We start from the raw sequence: 18,114 nt of genomic DNA, 5'->3' as shown, positions 1-18,114 counted from the left end.
GCCTACAGACTGGGAGAAAACATATGCAAATGATGTACTCAACAAAGGCTTAAAATCCAAAATATAAAAAAAACTCATGCAGCTCAATAACAAAAAGTCAATCCACCCAATAAAAAATGAGCAGAAAATCTAAATAGACAATTCTCCAAAGAAGACATACAGATGACCATTAGGCATGTGCAAAGATGCTCAACATCATCATTAAACATGAGAGAAATACAAATCAAAACTACAATAAGGTATCACCTCACACCAGTGAGAATGGCCATCATTAAAAAGTCTATAAATAAAAAAGTGTTGGAGATGGTGTGAAGAAAATGGAACCCTCCTACACTGTTGCTAGGAATATAAATTGGTACAGCCACCTTGGAAAACAGTATGAAGGTTCCTTAAAAAACTAAAAATAGAGTTCCCATAAGGTCCTGCAATCCCATTCCTGGGCATATATCTGGACAAAACTCTAATTCAAAAAGATAGATGTATCCCTATATTCATAGCAACACTGTTTACAATAGCCAAGACATGGAAACAACCTAAATAAATATCCATTGACATGAATGGATAAAGATGATGTGATGTGTGTGTGTACACACATATCCTATAATGGAATAGTACTCAGTCATAAAAGATGAAATAATGCCCATTACAGCAACGTGGCTGGACCTAGCCATTATCATACGAAATGAAGTAAGTCAAAAGGAGAAAGACAAATACCATATGATAGCACCTATATGTAGAATCTAAAATATGACACAAATGAACTTATCTGGAAAACACAGACTCACAGACATAGAGAACATACTTATGGTTGGCAAGGTTGGAGGGTGGATAGTGATAGGGAGGGATGAATTGGGAGTTTGGGATTAGCAGATACAAACTATTATATATAAAATGAATAAAAGTGAAGTCCTACTGTGTATTAAGAGTACACTGAAGTATATTCAATAACCATTGTAATAAACATTTAGAAAATAATATATAAATATATAATATGTATAACTGAATCACTTTGCTCTACAAAAGAAATTAAAACAATGTTTTAAATTATAGTTCAAAAAATTTTTTAAAAAGAATTTGAATTTCTAACAAGTTTCCAAATGATGCTAATACATCAAGGTCACTCACTTTGAGAACCACTGCTTTAACACTGTAGCTAAATCACACTAAATATAATGCTTGAGACATAGGCCCCAAAAAAGGCATCATTATTTCACTGTTTATCGAAATTCAATGGACAAATGCCAAATTACTTACAGGTCTTCAAAAGCAATTCTAATAAAAGTAAGGATAAAATAGCAATATTAGATGTTCTGTAACTCCTATTTTCTTCAGTAAATCATTGATTTGGCTGAATAATTTTATTACCTGTCCAAAGCAATATGCTGACTTCACCACTGTTTTCTAATTCTGTTTCTATAGGTAATTCTGTGATGACCAATTCTGGTGATTCAATGGAACTCATAAAAGATAGGCCTATCTATTTTATTAAACATAGTTCCTTGATATGGGCATTTGGTTGCTTTTACATTCTATGAGTACCTGAATAACTCTGGCATTCAGAAGTGATAGTATTCTCTACTCCGAGATCAAATCAGAAAGCTGTGCACATTCAAATGAGTTTAAAAGAAAGAAGACCTGTCTGTCTCAAGTTAAAGTAAAGCATGACTAAGGCAGTAGAGGAATTATTTAACAACAGATCATCCTGGTAAAAATACTACTGCTGTAGCCAGGCCAAGGTGAGGATCGGGTTAGGTTATCTGCAATTCAAGTGCCAGATGTGTGTGTGCCTGCCTGTGGGTGTGTGTGCATGTATGTGAACTCCCTTCTAGACACTAAACACTCCCAGCCATGACTCCACAGAGAGTTCTCCTTACACAGAGCAATGTTAAGTAATGTTGCGCTCTGGGTAATGTTGTGCCCTCTTCATTCTTTCCCTCTCTTCTTTTGACACTCTCTGTCGAGCTAGCTACTGTTTTTCTCCAACCCACTAACTTTTCAATAAGTTTCCTGTCGTGCATTGGGATAGCAGTGTTCATGGAAAATTGCCTTGCCTGGGTGATGTGAGCCAACTCCCTCCCACCTTTCTAAAAAATAATTTAGAGACAAGTGCTTACAGTGCAAGAATTTACTCCAGAAGACTCCAAACCATTTGCTGACATTCTACAGTTTAATCCCAGCTTCAGTTTCATAACTGGCGCTCAAAGCAGAAGAGATGCTCAGAGATGCGTTCTTGAAAAGACACTTTGAGCCATTCACTTGAGGATTTAAAAAACATTAACCAATGTACTCAAATTGCCTGGAAATTATATGGAGCACTAGTGCAGTTTGCTCTATAAAGAATCTGGGATATGAGAGCCAAGAGCAGTTCAATAACTAGTTGTGAAGGTAACAAATATTGAAATCAGCATTTTCACAGGAGCCTATTATTGCTAAGAAAACCTGGAAAGTTCAACTATTTCATTTTCCAGCCTCCACACAGGACTCTCTAAAAAAGTATCAGTTTTGGAAAATACCTATTTTGGCCCCCATGTCAAGTTTTCTGATTGATGGTGCTTCAGCAAAATGACAATAAACTTAGCTAGCACATATACACTGTTTTAAAAACTGTGTTGTTGTTGAATCACTAAGTCAACTATTTGCGACCACATGGACTGTAGCCTGCCAGGCTCCTCTGTCCATGGGATTTCTCAGGCAAGAGCACTGGAGTGGGTTGCCATTTCCTTCTCCAGAAGATGTTCCTGACCCAGGGGTTGAACCCGCATCTCCTGCATTGCACGTGGATTCTTTACCACTGAGCCACCAGGGAAGTTCACTTTAAGAATTTTACATGCATTAATTCATTAAAGCCACATAACAGGCCTGTGACTTAAGTTTTATTATCATCCCCACTTTTCCATTTGAGGAAGCTGAGACTCCCAGGGATCAGTAACTTGCTCAAGGTCACATAGTTTGTAAGTGACAGAGCCAGGATCTGAACACAAGAAATGTGGGTCAAGAGACTCTCACAGTGGAAGCTCCTCTGGACAGTGGAAAAACCATCCCCCCCAAATCCTTCCCAAACTGTATCATGGAAAAAAATAATGAAATGCATTTACCCTAAGGCTGAACCCCTAGTTGCTTCTTTTTTTTCCACTGGATTGATGGTTAAATTCCATCAATGTGTAGAATTCCTGAGAAGCAGCTAACAGAAACAACCCCAACTATCTAGAAGCGACAGTGCTTCTGCCAGGTAACTAGTTAGCCTTTTGAACTCATTTCCTTAAGGCCTAAACTAAGGCAAAGGCTAGAGGTCACCAGACTCCCAGGCCACTGGCCGTCACACCCTCCCTTCTGGGTCACACAGCCCTGGTGGCGAGGAGAACAGCAACAGCCACCAAGACTGAAAACAATTTTAAATTTATGTTTCACCAACAAAAACTCCATCTTCCTCAGATAACAGCTCCATTATCTCACCTGAAAACTCAATCTTGACCTTTGCAAAGATCAGAGTAGTCCTTCCTGATTTTAGAATCTGAGGAAGGGGTTGTGTCAGCAACATAATCGAGGAAAATTGGTGCTGTGTTCCATCATCCGTGCCTCCGAGATCATCTGTGGAGTTCAGGGTACCCAAACAGACATAAAGCTGACCTCAGGCCTTGCCTTTGACACTAGGAACCATCAGAGGAATCACTTTTACTCAGACACTTATTCCACACATTTATTGAAATCCCAGGCCAGGCTAATGCTAAGCCAGTTAAGAGCTAACATCTACTCATGAAGACATTCCAAGTTATTCCTCTCTGTGCCTTGCTGTCTTCCAACCAGAAATAATACTTACCCTCAAGTCCTTCCCAAAGATGGCACACAGATATCTAGGATAGGAAAAATGCAGGAAGGAAAGTTTGTGCAAAGCCCCAATCCTAAGAAATGCAAATGTCGCTGCCACAGTCCATAACACACACACACACACACACACACACACACACACACACACACACAGAGTCTCTCTCTCTCTCTCCACCCCAACCATCATCACTCCCTTCCAAGGAGCCGGCCAAGATACAGACTCAGCAGGAGTACTGGTGTCTCCAGCTAATGGCCCGCTTTAATTCCTCTCTTCCCTGAACACTTTTAAACTTTTTTTCTGGAGTCAACCCAAGCTGGGCAGAATTTCCAGATCCGTGGAGGTGCAGCATGCAAGCAGCCCATTTCCTGACAACGCTGCAAAGCTTCAGGGAACACATTTTGTTATTTCCACATTTATGAGTCCAGTTGAAGCCTTGAGCCTGACTCCTGACCAGGCCGCTCCCACCTGGGAGTCCTGCAGGGATTGGGGATGGGAGAAGGGGGGAGAACAGTGCTAACAAAGGAAAGGGCATGCACTGAAGAATTAATAAAAAGAAAGTTTCCAACGGCTGCTTAGACAGAAACACTGGCATCCGAGGGGGTCTCTAAAAGGGACTGAGGTGTGAAGACCATTTTCCAAGCCCTGTTCAAGGCTCTTCCCATGATACTGTTCTGGCATTAGTGCAAAAAAAGCAAACTTGTGAGAAATGTGTTTCATTCTCTAAATGAACTCTTTCTCTTTTAAAGCAATCTAAAAGAAGCAAATGGACTCCACAGTATTTCAACAATAATAAAACTGCTCAGCACTTAATATATACACAATATTGTGCTAGGCCCTGGTGGATGGTATAAATAAAAAAGTAACTAGGGAAATTATTTTTTAATAGCTGTAAGGTGTCAGACAATGTGTTAGCCACCAGAAATGCCAAGACAGATAAGACATGGCTCCTGCCATTTGAGGAACTTTTAATCTGGTTTTAGAGAAATCATAGGGAAAAGAAAGCTGGCCATATTGACTGATGGTATTTAAGAAGCAGAAGCCCTTAGATCTACTCTTGTTTTTTTCTGTTTTCTTAAGCTTTATTGTTAACTGTCTGAAGTGGCTTGTCAAGAAAAGAAAATGTCTTTTTACATACAGATGGCTAACAGATACATGGAAGAGATAGTCAACATTGCTGTTTATTAAAGAAATGTAAATCAAAACTACAATAAGGTATCATCTAACAATGGTCAGAATGACCATCAAAAATTCTCCTAATAATAAATTCTGGGGAGGGTCAGGAGAAAAGAGAACTCTGCTACACTGTTGGTTAGCATGTAAATTTGTGACGCCGTGAAGCCATTTATGGAGAACACTATGGAATTCCTTAAAAATGCTATATGATCTGACTCCTGGGTGTATATCCAGAAAAACTGAAAATTTGAATTCAAAAAGATATATGCACCCCTACATTCATAGCAGCACTGTTTACAATAGCCAAAACATGGATACAACCTGAGTGTCCACTGGCAAATGAAGAAGTAAAGAAAATGAGGTGTAGATATACAATGGAATATTATTCAGCCATAAAAAATAATAAAATGATACCATTTGCAGCAACATGCATGGATTACCATACTAAATAATGTCAGACAGACAAAGACAAATATCATATGATACTTATATGTGAAATCTGAAATAGGATATAAATGAACTACTTAGAAAAGAAGCAGACTCACAGACACAGAAAACAAACTTATGGCTACCAAAGAGGAAGGGGGTTGATAAATTAAGAGTTTGATAGATACACTCTACTATGTATGAAATAAATAAACAACAAGGTCCGATGGTATAGAACAGGGAAATACATACCAGAAACTAACACAATATTGTAAAACAACTATACTTCAATTTTTTAATTAAATAAATAACATTTTAATTTCCAAATTAAAAAAAAAGTCTTTTGTTGACAAGACTACTAGGAAGGAAGGAGCCACACCATTTCTCAATTGTAACTAAAATCATTAAATAGAGGAAAGCAAAATTTTAAAAGGTGAGTCAAAAACAAAAATGGAACTAGCGATGTACCACTTCCCATTGAACTTCACCACGGCAGCACGGCTGGTGCTACCAATATGGCTGACGCTGCCATGTGTTAGTAACACATTTCGAGGTAAAGGAAGACTTTACCTGTCTCTCTAGGTTTCAGCTAATGTGCAGTTTGAGCACGTGACAGGTAAATTCCCCACATTCTAGTTTCAAAGAATTAGAGGCCAGCCACTTCCCTAAGACTTACCAAGAGGCACCACATCACAGGCAGCCCTGCACATGACACCCCTCTCTCCTTTCACACCAGTCACTATGGAAGGAGGGCTGAGGGCTAAGAGAAGTTGAATTTCTGTTTAAGGGTAGCATTGGCAAACATAGGTTAATTCCTCCTGCCTCATTTCAAAAATGTTGTACACTACTTCTTCCTAGTTGGAGAGGAACGCTTTGCCAGAAGCTGTCAGGCAGTGCATTGTAGGAGACAAAATCTGATTAGATGTAGAGGAAGACAGGCTGGAATCAAAGCTCCCAAATCAGGGAACCTGGAGTGGGAAGCTTCTGCAAGTCCTTGGAAGAGGCACATACTTCACCCACCAGTGCACAAGCACTTGGATATCGGTAGCAAAGAGGCCATGGATGGAATTTGATCAACCAGCCTCACCAAGCAGATGGCAATGTCTGCCTTCCTATCCCACCTCCACACTCTGACAACAGATGGGCAGAACAGAAAAGAGGAAGAGGTTGGGTGGTCTTATAATTTGTCACACAAGCAGGGTAAATTTGAGATGGAAGGAAGTTGGTATTAATAGGCACAAACTGTTAAATAGGTACAAACTGAAACTAGTCCTGGACAACCAAGATGCATGATCACCTTGGTAGGCATGGAAGGTGTAAAAGAGTAACTCTGGCATCCCTTCATCTCCTTCCATCCTCATTATAACTGTATCTGCTCGACCATAAATCAACCCACTTATTCTGGAGTGGGGGAGGAGGGGAGGAGAGGACATGTTTCAAAGCAAGTTTGAGACTAAAGTTTAAAAGTAAATAAATGTCAGGATGAGATTTCCCAAATGACAAAAGAACCTGAAATTGGTAGGATCTGTTCAAGATGGCATTAAGAGAGATGCTGCCTTTAGAAAGTACAATTTTTTCAACACAACACAGTTGGAAAACTAGGGGGGAAAAAATCACCTTTAGATTTATACCAAGAAGTGGAGACTTAGGTAAAGTGGTTTGAAACGCATGCCAAAGCACAAAAACCCTTATTGGCCAAGCAGGCCTGTAAATGTATTCTAAGGAATAGAGAATGTACACTGATAAATATAATGATACCATTTAATGAAAAGCAAACAGCATCAGGTGAAAACATATTTCCCTAAAAATGAGCAAGATAGTGTGGAACTAAAATTATAGCTACCATATGATCTAGCAATTCCACTCCTGGGCGAATATCCAGAAAAAAACGTTCAAAAGGACACATGCTCCCCAATGTTCACTGCAGTGCTATTTACAATAGCCAAGACATAGAAGTAATTTAAATATCCATCAACAGAGGAATGGATAAAGAAGATGTGGTATAAATATATAAGCTGCTGCTGCTGCTAAGTCGCTTCAGTCGTGTCCAACTCTGTGCAACCCCATGGACGGCAGCCAACCAGGCTCCCCTGTCCCTGGAATTCTCCAGGCATGAACACTGGAGTGGGTCGCCATTTCCTTCTCCAATGCGTGAAAGTGAAAAGTGAAAGTGAAGTCGCTCAGTCATGTCTGACTCTTAGCGACCGCATGGACTGCAGCCCACCAGGCTCCACTGTTCATAGGATTTTCCAGGCAAGAGTACTGGAGTGGGGTGCCGTTGCCTTCTCCTATATACATATATATATATATATATATACATACATATATATATATATATATATAACTGATATCATAAGATATTTCTCTTTGTCTGACTTACTTCACTTAATATGATAATCTCCAAGTCCATTCATGTTGCCGTAAAAGGACCCAGACATTTAAAAAAATGAAGTAAGTGAAGTAAGTCAGACAAAGAGAAATATCTTATGATATCAGTTATATGTGGAATCTAAAAAATAATGATGCAAATGAATTTATTTACAAAACACAGACTCACGCACTTAGAAAACAATCTTATGGTTACAAGGAGGGAGGGATGGGGGAAGATTAGATTGGGAGTTTCATTTTGACATGTACACACTGTTATATCTAAAATAGATAACCAACAGGACCTACTGTATAGCACAGGGCATGGTGGACTGCTCAATATTCCATAATAATCTAAATGGGAAAATAATTTGATAAAGAATGTATACATGTCTATGTATAATGGAATCATATTACTGAATACATGAAACTAACACAAAATTGTTAGTAAACTATGCTCTAATATAAAAAGGTGGGGGGAGATCTATCCTGTTAGGGACTTTCATATATATGGAATAACATACTACTAAATATAATATATATATGGAATAATATACTAGCAAATACCAAAAAAAAAAAAAAACATGAGCAAGAGGTAAACATGCAAAACACCCAGTAAAAGTGCACAAGTCAACAAACAGGGTTCAAAATCTCTCATTCATTTCTCACTTGGGGATCCTGCATGAGATATTTAACCCCTCTGAGTTTCCATTTCCACATCTGCAAAAAGACAATCATGTAATTGTCTCAGAGAGCTGTGAATTTATATAAAGGCATTGACAACAAGAGCTAGTTGTGTTGTGGTCAACAAAGGCTAGGCTTTGGCTTCCCCCTCCTCTGGTTTCTCATAATAACACCCCAGAGTTCCTTGGAGAGAGAATGAGATAATGTACTAAAAGTACTGAGTACAGGGCTTAGCACAATAACCATAGATTTTCTTCTTCCATACTTAAATCGCTGAGCCACCGTGCAGCTGGACTCTTAACAGCACCTAAACTCTGTGTTCTTTCTTGCCTATTCTGTGTGTTCTAAGATCTCTGAACCAGTGAATCATCTGATCTAAGATCTCTGAACCAATCTCGTGAATGTGTGTATAGACTTTGGGGCAGAAGGAGAAAAAAAGTTGCAGGTCCTCACCTTCTCCATGCTCCCCTGTCCTAAACTCAGAAAAGAAAACAGGTGGAAAGTATTTAGGCTCAGGCATGGAAAGGATCAACTCTCACAGGGTTCAAGAAAAAGGAAATTAATATATGCTTTCTTCTTTCAACATAATCTCAGGAAAAGGCAAAACTGGTTCAAAATAGAGTCAATTTTAGTGTGTAAAGGTAAAATAAGACCAAACAAATGAAGATGCAACATTCAACTAGAGAACTGTGTGGAAAGGAGGTAAATTTACCTTCTTGATTTTGGATGTGGATTTGAGAGTTTACAGGCGAGTGGTACCTCAGAGAGGTCTGAACTTCTCTCTTGCATCCATGTGGGCATCCTTTGGCTATTCCCCAGTAGAATACATTTGATACTGAATTCAATTAAACACATTTGATACTGTATTTCAGCAGTGGCCATTCATCTAGTTATGGCGACATTGGCCAGACTCTCTAAGAGATGTTTCACAAACTTTGGGTCATTCCAGTATATACCTTCCTCTGGAACACAGCACAGAGGAAATTGATTCTATCATGGTAGGACTCAAAGCAGAAGCAATTCCTGAAACAAAGACCATGGGCTGGTTATAACATTAAATGGTGACAAAGCTTAGATTCATGTATAAACGTTTTATGAGAAAAATACTTTCCAAATCACATATTCACTCTAATTTTAAGGGTGTCATGTGTATTACCTGGTTTAAGTATGGTATTATAGTCAATGTCGGATGACCCAAATTGGGAGATACCATCTGTACTTGCATGTGTTTGCGCATCTATAATGGGAGTGGAGGATAGTGATAAGTCATTATAAGGTGTTCAAATGGCAACTCACTCCAGTGTTCTTGCCTGGAGAATCCCAGGGACGGAGGAGCCTGGTGGGCTGCCGTCTATGGGGTCGCACAAAGTCGGACACGACTGAAGCGACTTAGCAGCAGCAGCAGCAAGCAATCCTTACTGGGCCTTCAGTAATTCTCATTTTGATGATGATACGATCCGTTGGGAAGGTTGACCAAAGTGTGAGGATCTTTTTGTCATCAAAACTGAAACTAGGAGTTTGAACTAACATTTAGTAGGTCAGGGCCAAGAAGGCTAAAATTTAGACAATGCATAGGTCTACCTCAAAGGCAAGAGAGTTAAAGGAGAAAAAGAAGACTTAAGTATTTGCTCAAATATCAATAATACACCAGATGCTAGAGTAGGATGTTTATATATATAATTTTGATAATCTAATTAAATCTTTAAATTTTTTTCTTTAATTTTTTAAAGATTGAAATATAATTGATTTACAATATTGTGTTAGTTTCAGGTGTACAGAAAAGTGATTTAGTTATATATAAAAATTTCAATTACTTCCATTACAGGTTATGACAAGACATTGAATAGTTCTGGGAGCTGTATAGTAAATCTCTGTTGCTTGTATAGTAATTTATAACTGTTAATTTAATCTCTAAACAACCTATGACTGGTCTATCAAACATGCCAGTTGCTCTCTCACTAAGATACGTTTCTGAGCTTTCATTAGTTTCTATCTCCAGACTCTTACAAATCGATCAGAAAAAATGGGTGGCTGAAATTGACTAAGAAAGGATTCAAAACCCATTGAGATTTCTTTTTTTAATATGGAATAATCTGATCTTACCAGTGGAGGTGATGGAATTCCAGTCGAGATATCTCAAATCCTGAAAGATGACACTGTGAAAGTGCTGCACTCAATAGGACAGCAAATTTGGAAAACTCAGCAGTGGCCACCCCAAGAGGAGCTACCCCGCATCCGAGGTCAGGGACAGCCAGGAGGAGCCACCCCAAGTCCCAAGCCAGGGGCAGAGGCCAGGAGGAGCAATCCCATGCCCGAGGCCAGGGGTGGCAGCCAGGAGGAGCAACCCCACATCCAAGGAGTGGTGGCTGTGTGGGCACAGGAGGGCCTAGAGGAACTATCCCATGTTGAAGGTCAGGAGGGCGACGGCAAGGAGATACCCTTCGTCCAAGGTAAGGAGCAGCCGTGAAGAGATACCCCACGCCCAAGGTAAGAGAAACCCAAGTAAGATGGTAGGTGCTGCAAGATTGCATCAGAGGGCAGACACACTGAAACCATAATCACAGAAAACTAGTCAATCTAATCACACTAGGACCACAGCCTTGTCTAACTCAGGGAAACTAAGCCATGCCCACAGGGCAACCCAAGACGGGTGGGTCATGGTGGAGAGGTCTGACAGAATGTGGTCCACCAGAGAAGGGAATGGCAAACCACTTCAGTATTCTTGCCTTGAGAACCCCATGAACAGTATGAAAAGGCAAAATAATAGGATACTGAAAGAGAAACTCCCCAGGTCAGTAGGTGCCCAACACACTACTGGAAATCAGTGGAGAAATAACTCCAGAAAGAAGGAAGGGATGCAGCCAAAGCAAAAACAATACCCAGCTGTGGATGTGACTGGTGACAGAAGCAAGGTCCGATGCTGTAAAGAGCAATATTTCATAGGAAATGGGAATGTCAGGTCCATGAATCAAGGCAAATTGGAAGTGGTCAAACAAGAGATGGCAAGAGTGAACGTCGACATTCTAGGAATCAGCAAACTAAAATGGACTGGAATGGGTGAATTTAACTCAGATGACCATTATATCTACTACTGTGGGCAAGAATCCATTAGAAGAAATGGAGTAGCCATCATGGTCAACAAAAGAGTCCGAAATGCAGTACTTGGATGCAATCTCAAAAACAACAGAATGATCTCTGTTCGTTTCCAAGGCAAACCATTCAATATCACAGTAATCCACATCTATGCCCCAACCAGTAATGCTGAAGAAGCTGAAGTTGAACAGTTCTATGAAGACCTACAAGACCTTTTAGAACTAACACACAAAAAAGATGTCCTTTTCATTATAGGGGACTGGAATGAAAAAGTAGGAAGTCAAGAAACACCTGGAGTAACAGGCACATTTGGCCTTGGAATGCAGAATGAAGCAGGGCAAAGACTAATCGAGTTTTGCCAAGAAAATGCACTGGTCATAACAAACACCCTCTTCCAACAACACAAGAGAAGACTCTACACATGGACATCACCAGATGGTCAACACCGAAATCAGATTTTGATTATATTCTTTGCAGCCAAAGATGGAGAAGCCCTATACAGTCAACAAAAACAAGACCAGGAGTTGACTGTGGCTCAGATCATGAACTCCTTATTACCAAATTCAGACTTAAATTGAAGAAAGTAGGGAAAACTGATAGACCATTCAGGTATGACCAAAATCATTCCCTTATGATTATACAGTGGAAGTGAGAAATAGCTTTAAGGGCCTAGATCTGATAGATAGAGTACCTGATGAACTATGGAATGAGATTAGTGACACTGTACAGAAGAGAGGGATCAAGACCACCCCATGGAAAAGAAATGCAAAAAAGTAAAATGGCTGTCTGAGGAGGCCTTACAAATAGCTGTGAAAAGAAGAGAGGTGAAAAACAAAGGAGAAAAGGAAAGATAAAAGCATCTGAATGCAGAGTTCCAAAGAATAGCAAGAATAGATAAGAAAGCCTTCTTTAGTGTTCAATGCAAAGAAATAGAGGAAAAGAACAGAATGGGAAAGACTAGAGATCTCTTCAAGAAAATTAGAGATACCAAGGGAACATTTCATGCAAAGATGGGCTCGATAAAGGACAGAAATGGTATGGACCTAACAGAAGCAGAAGATATTAAGAAGAGGTGGCAAGAATACACAGAAGAACTGTACAAAAAAGATCTTCACGAACCAGATAATCATGATGGTGTGATCGCTCATCTAGAGCTTAGACATCCTGGAACATGAAGTAATGTGTGCCTTAGAAAGCATCACTATGAACAAAGCTAGTGGAGGTTATGGAATTCCAGTGGAGCTATTTCACATCCTGAAAAAGTGCTGCACTCAATATGCCAGCAAATTTGGAAAACTCAGCAGTGGCCACAGGACTGGAAAAGGTCAGTTTTCATTCCAATCCCAAAGAAAGGCAATGCAAAGAATGCTCAAACTACCTCACAATTGCACTCATTTCACACGCTAGGAAAGTAATGCTCAAAATTCTCCAAGCTAGGCTTCAGCAATACGTGAACCGTGAACTTCCAGATGTTCAAGCTGGTTTTAGAAAGGGCAAAGGAACCAGAGATCAAATTGCCAACATCCGCTGGATTATCAAAAAAGCAAGAGAGTTCCAGAAAAACATCTATTTCTGCTTTATTGACTATGCCAAAGCCTTTGACTGTGTGGATCACAATACACTGTGGAAAATTCTGAAAGGGATGGGAATACCAGACCACCTGACCTGCCTCTTGAGACATCTGTATGCAGGTCAGGAAGCAACAGTTAGAACTGGACATGGAACAACAGACTGGTTCCAAAGAGGAAAAGGAGTACGTCAAGGCTGTATATTGTCACCCTGCTTATTTAACTTCTATGCAGAGTACATCATGAGAAACGCTGGACTGGAAGAAACACAAGCTGGAATCACAATTGCCGGGAGAAATATTAATAACCTCAGATATGCAGATGACACCACCCTTATGGCAGACACTGAAGAGGAACTAAATAGCCTCTTGATGAAAGTGAAAGAGGAGAGTGAAAAGTTGGCTTAAAGCTCAACATTCAGAAAACAAAGATCATGGCATCTGGTCCCATCACTTCATGGCAAATAGATGGGGATACAGTGGAAACAGTGTCAGACTTTATTTTTGGGGGGATCCTAAATCACTGAAGATGGTGATTGCAGCTATGAAATTAAAAGACGCTTACTCCTTGGAAGGAAAGTTATGACCAACCTAGATAGCATATTCAAAACAGAGACATTACTTTGCCAACAAAGGTCCATCTAGTCAAGGCTATGGTTTTTCCTGTGGTCATATATGGATGTGAGAGTTGGACTGTGAAGAAGGCTGAGCACCGAAGAATTGATGCTTTTGAACTGGGGTGTTGGAGGAGACTCTTGAGAGTCCCTTGGACTGCAAGGAGATCCAACCAGTCCATTCTGAAGGAGATCAGCCCTGGGATTTCTTTGGAAGAAATGATGCTAAAGCTGAAACTCCAGTAACTTGGCCACCTCATGTGATGAGTTAACTCATTGGAAAAGTCTCTAATGCTGGGAGGGATTGGGGGCAGGAGGAAAAGGGGACGACAGAGGATGAGATGGCTGGATGGCATCACTGACTCGATGGACGAGAGTCTGAGTGAAGCCTGGGAGTTGGTGATGGACAGGGAGGCCTGGCGTGCTGTGGTTTATGGGGTCACAAAGAGTCGGACATGACTCAGTGACTGAACTGAAGTCAAGTGAACTGATCTCACCAACATGTCATAAAACAAAAAACACCTAAACATTAAACAAGGAAGAATAACATTATCTCAGAATAAAACATGGTCAGTATTGAATATGTTTAGCTGTGAAAAGCTCACTGGCTCATCACAGTTTTTCTCGCTCCACCACAGAGCATTGACAACCTCATCAAGGTCCATGTCCCAGCTCTGGATCAACATTTGTGATGCTGACCCAAACATCTTGGGGAATTTGATCTTAGCCAGACCACTGCTTAAAGGATGGGGTAAAAACTCAAAGACTAATTCATGGTCCAGAGAGAGCAGAAAGGTCCCAAACCAGTGACCCTGAGTAAAAGAAAGGAGGTTGAGTGGGATGGACAAAGGGGAAAGAAAAAGCAGCTATCTTTGGAGACGGACTATCTAGGTTTCCTGGAGCTTTCCTCTGCTTCTTAGTAGGATTATTATAATCAGAAACCTATACTCTGAAAAATTCACGCTTTAGGAGTACTCATTTCTTCTTTCTATAATTTGGCAAAAGCTTAAAAGCTTTTCTCTGACTCACAGAGTTTGTGATATCCACGGGTCTTTCCTTCTTTCTTTCAGCCCTTTTGTTGCTCTTTCTTCCCCCTCTCCAACATAATAGCAACATTTTCTTGGCCATTTTGTAGTTGTCTTCTAACTTACTAGAAGCTCCTTAAAACCAATTCTGCAGTTTAGTTATAACAATCAGGCAAAGCTACCAGCAGGAGAGGTAGGATATACCTGAAGCAGAATGAAAAATCCACAGGATTTGGAGCAGGTGGGTGAAATCTGCTTCTGAATCTCACGTAAGAGTGCTTCTTGGAAACACTGCTTAACCTCTTTGAGCTTCAGCTTCCTTATCTGCTAGATGTGTTTGCTGCTGCTGCTAAGTCTCTTCAATCGTGTCCAACTCTGTGTGACCCCATAGACGGCAGCCCACCAGGCTCCCCCATCCCTGGGATTCTCCAGGCAAGAACACTGGAGTGGGTTGCCATTTCCTTCTCCAATGCATGAAAGTGAAAAGTGAAAGTGAAGTCACTCAGTCGTGTCCGACCCTCAGGGACCCCATGGACTGCAGCCTTCCAGGCTCCTCCGGCCATGGAACTTTCCAGACAAGAGTACTGGAGTGGGGTGCCATTGCCTTCTCTGGCTAGATGTGTTTAGCCCTACCTAACTCACTGGGATGAAGCTTAAATAAGTTTATGTAGATCTAGCAGAAATCGCAATCAAGAAAAGCTAGTTTTTTCATCTCCCTTTCCCCTTCTTTACCAATTTTTCAGAAATGTTCTGCCAGTTGCCTGTTTTCTAGTCTTTTAATTTATTCATTTCCTGTCATTATAAGCTCACTGTGACAGAAGATAGGCAGGCTTCAGCCAAGAGATTCAACTAAAACCGATTGGTTTGCGTAAATATTGATAATTTTCAAGCACTGCTGACAACTCACAACTTGTCTCTTCTTGTCTCTCAGATATTCTCCCAGACAAAGAGCCCTCAGCTTCACACCAGCATCCTAAATAAGCAACCGTCCAGGGCTCAGCTACCTGAAAGGAAGACTGAGAGGATTCAGTATGATTTTACATGGATTAATGTGATTTGGGGGAGGGAGGTTCAAGGTTTTTTGGGGGGGGAGTGTTTTTGTTTGTTTGATATCAGATAAAACCTCATTTATAAAAAGTATCCAGCATTTCCCTGGTGGCTCAGTGGTAAAGAATCCACCTGCCAATACAGGAAGCATAGGTTCTATACCTGATCCAGAAAGATCCCACATGCCGCAGAGCAGCTTAGCCCTGTGTACCACAACTATTGAGCCTGTCCTCTGGAGCCCAAGAATCATTACTGAGCCCACGTGCCACAGCTGCTAGAACCCATGCTCCGCACCAAGAGAAGCCATGGAAATGAGATGCTCACTCACCACTACTAGTGAGTAGACCCTGCTCTCTGCAGCTACAGAAAGCCCACACGCAGCATGAAGATTCAGCACAGTCAGAAATAAAGAAATAAAATGAAAATAAAAAATAAAAGAAGTACCTATTAATTCAACATAAGAACTATTTGTTTTCTTTCTGCCTATATTTCTCCTAATGAGAAACAGTAAATCAATACACAGTTCTTATAGAGAGGCAAAAAAATTTGGCAGTTAGCCAGTCAGTGTGGGTTTTAATTCCAGCTCTGCCACTTACTATGTGACTGTGCCTCAGTGTGCTCACCTGTATAATAGAGTAATAATATTTACCATATGGAGTCACTATAAGAAATCAAAATTCAATAAAGTAAAGTGTTTAGGGCAATGTCAGCTTCAAGAAGATAGGTGGTCAGAGATGATCATTATTATTAAGTATTGCAGTAGTTTTTCAACAAAAACTAGTGAACACTTACTCATTGTTAGGTGCAGTGCTACAGCTACGAAAGGTTTAAAAAGGATCACCAGCACTTTGCTGTCAGGGATCTTATAGATAGGGAGTAACGGAAGTAGCGTAGATTATTTCATAGCTTATAAAGCACTTCCCAGAGTCAAGACATATAATTATTATGATCCTCAATATTTTGCACGTGAATAGGTAGCTTTACATTAAGTGTCTTGCCCAATGTCACTTGACTAGCAAATATCAATCCCTGAGCAACCAATCTTTCAGGGATTTTGAACTCTAGCTACCCATACTACTTCACCCCCAGTACATTGTGATTCACACCATGTGTCAATAAGGATTTTACCTTCCTTCTACTTTTTAAGAATTTACTTGGTGCCTAATGATTCAAGTGAAGCCACAGCAGTTAGGCAGAGCGTTTGTTCTCCCCAGGCACGTGGGGGCCAGGAATCCAGGGCATCCTCCCCTTTCAAGAAGGAGAACCTTCAGATGTGGACACTGCCTTGTCTGGAAGCACTGTCAAAAGGCTTCCTTGCCAAAACTGAGACTAGAACTACAATCAACCTTCTAAAGGAATGTTTAAAGCTTTAGATCTATACTGAGAATGAATAATGGAATCTTTCAATGATTTCTGTCTATGGAAACAAGTGTATTTATTGATGATGATGGAAGAAAGGACCATTGGTAAAGGAAACACGGTTCATGTGCCACTGCTTTTGGAATGTCCAAGAAACGCTTTTGCCATTATGACAACTCCAGAATTGAGCACAGCACCTGCCACATAGTAAGTGGTCAATAAAAAGATATTGTGTGAATGAATAACTATGTTCTATACAAACTGTTGAAAAAGACTTTAACAGTCTGTTTTTGGCTTTTATTAAAATGAGAAACCAAGTTGGCTTGTAAGAATACTTTGTGGAATTTCAACATGCTCTGTGTGTTCTCAGTCACTAAGTTGTGTCCAATTTTTTGAAACCCTATGGACTGTAGCCTGCTAAGCTCTGTCCACAGGATCTCCCAGGCAAGAATCCTGGAGTGGGTTGCCATTTCTTCTTCTAGGGGATCTTCCCGACCCAGGGGTCAAACCTGCATCTCTTGAGTCTCCTGCATTGGCCAGTGGGTTCTTTACCATTTGAGCCATCTGGGAAGCCCTGTGCAATTGCAATGGCTAATTCTGTCTTTCCATTTCTTCTCTGATTGTGAGGGAAACAGCTTGGAACTACTGAAAGGGCAGTGGACTAGCTATTGGCCAGACTGGATTTCCCTCCAAGAAGTGACATGGAATTGATTCAGTGACATGGAATGAAACAAGTTAAGACCTCCTCTCCAGATCTTGGTTTTCAGTTTTGTCAAGTGCCAAGCTCGACAATGTTAGTTCAGCTCTCAATGTTTGTGTATTCAAATATAATCTTTATATCTGTATAACCTGAAAGATCAGGATGAAAAAGTATCTAATTAAAGTAAAAAAAAAGGGACAAACATTGTCCTGTGTGCACCTCTACCCTCGTTT

Source organism: Capricornis sumatraensis, chromosome 6 (assembly GCF_032405125.1).
Source record: "Capricornis sumatraensis isolate serow.1 chromosome 6, serow.2, whole genome shotgun sequence".
NCBI lineage: Eukaryota > Metazoa > Chordata > Mammalia > Artiodactyla > Bovidae > Capricornis > Capricornis sumatraensis.
Note: the sequence above shows the minus strand (reverse complement) of the source record.